This window comes from Stenella coeruleoalba, assembly GCF_951394435.1.
Source record: "Stenella coeruleoalba genome assembly, contig: scaffold_294, whole genome shotgun sequence".
Taxonomy (NCBI): Eukaryota; Metazoa; Chordata; class Mammalia; order Artiodactyla; family Delphinidae; genus Stenella; species Stenella coeruleoalba.
This window is the reverse complement of record NW_027646226.1, coordinates 274949-276984: the sequence shown is the minus strand read 5'-3', so window position 1 is coordinate 276984 and position 2036 is coordinate 274949.

Genomic DNA, 2036 nt, shown 5'->3' with positions numbered 1-2036 from the left:
AATAGAGAGCAATATTTAAGTAATTCATTCAAGGCTTCTCATGAAACCTGCATTTACCATGTCTACACCAGAGCTTGGTGACACATAAGGCTGGACACTTGGGGCTCATAAGTTTGGTGAGGTTCGGTGAGCAAATGCAGACCCTTTGAAGTCATATTGCATGGTACCCATTCCATGGGTCTCAACTCTCCAGGTTTAAGGGATTCTTCCTTCAGCTAAAACATGCATGTGGAACCCAGAGTATGATCCACCATGTGATCGAGAAACGTGTTCAAATGTGTCTCACTTTTCGTTCCCTGGTACTCGGGTGCAACATTCCAGACGCTTTACTAACACTCTCCTCACTTGGAGAGTGAGTGCCTTTAACCTCCTGTTTGGCCCAGTTTGCAATTTCTGCAGAAGATGAACAGGAATAGGGAGAACCAATGAGAGACTAGCTGGAGGTGTCTGGACGGGCAAATTTAACTCTCATTTCCCACAGGGAAGAGGAATAAACCAAAGGCTCAGCATGCCGTGCCGGAACCAGATTAGGGCCTAAAGCAATCCTGTGGTGTTGTGGCCAGCTCACAAGAAAGCGAGTTGAAGAAAGGAGCTCAGGGGCACTGTAATTCACAAACCTGCAGATTTATAAATGACAGCCATTGTCCGAAAATATACTGAAGTACGGCTGCCAAGAAGACTTGTATGTGGGGCAGAATTGCAGGAAACTGATTTCAGGAGGAATCGGAATTGGATTGCATTTAACACACAGGAAAAGAGGCAGAACGTCGACAATGATGCACTTGGACAAAAAGGGCGTATGCGTTTTTTCCTGAATATATTCAGAAAAAACGCATACGCCCTTTTTGGCCAACCAAGCAAGCTTGCAAAGGAAATCTGCACTACAATGAAGTCTCACTTCCCCCCAGTCAAAAGGGCCATCTGAAAAAAGTGTAAAATCCAGAAAGGCTGAACAAGCCATGGAGAACTGGGAGCCTTGTTATGCTGATGGGCGGGATGTAAATTGCCAACAGACACTCTGGAGAAGTGTATGGTGTTTCCTGAAACATCTAAAAAACAAAGCAACAGAGCCTAGGGAACTTCCACTTATGGTCCTATAGCTTAGGGAAATTAAAATCAAAAAGACACAGCCACCCCAAAATTTGGGATGGCTCTTTTTACAGGAATCTCTTCTGCGGCACAAGTTAAATATCCCAGAGAGCAAATAATGGATAAAGAAGTTGCGGTACTTATGTACAACAGAATACCACTCAGCAATGAAATCTATGTCACCAGGCCCATACCAGCATAATGAGTGGATTGAGGCACGATGATTCTAAGTGAAATAAGTCACACAGAAAAAGAAACATCATAAGGTATCACTAATACACGGAATGTGAACTTGGCTACACATGAACTGAATTACAAAACAGAACAGGGTGTCAAGTTTAGAAAACCAACTTATGCCTGCTTAAGGGGGAAGGTGAGTTGGGGTGCTGCATAAAAGCAGAGTTTGAAATTAGCACAGATACCATTCCATAAGCCAAATATGTAATAGACAAGACCTACCCCTTGCTCAACGAAATGGATTCAACAATGAGGTATCACCTCACACCTGGTAGAATAGACATCATAGAAAATCTACAAACAAAAACTGCTGGAAAGGGTGTGGAGAAAAGGAACCCTCTTCCACTATTGTTGGGAATATAAATTGATACAGTCATTATGGAGAACAATATGGAATTTCTTAAGAAACTAACAATAGAATTACCATATGATACAGCAATCCCAGTAGTGGACATATACCCAGACAAAACCATAAATCAGAAAGAGTCATTCACCGCAATTGTCATTGCATCACTATTTACAATATCGAGGTAATGGAAGCAACCTAAATGCCCACAGACAGACGAATGCATAAAGCTGTGGTACATATATAAAATGGAATATTACTAAGCCATGAAAAGGAATGAAATTGGGTCATTTGTAGAGACGTCGATGGATCTAGAGACTGTCATACAGAGTGAAGTAAGTCAGAAAGAGAAAAACAAATCTTG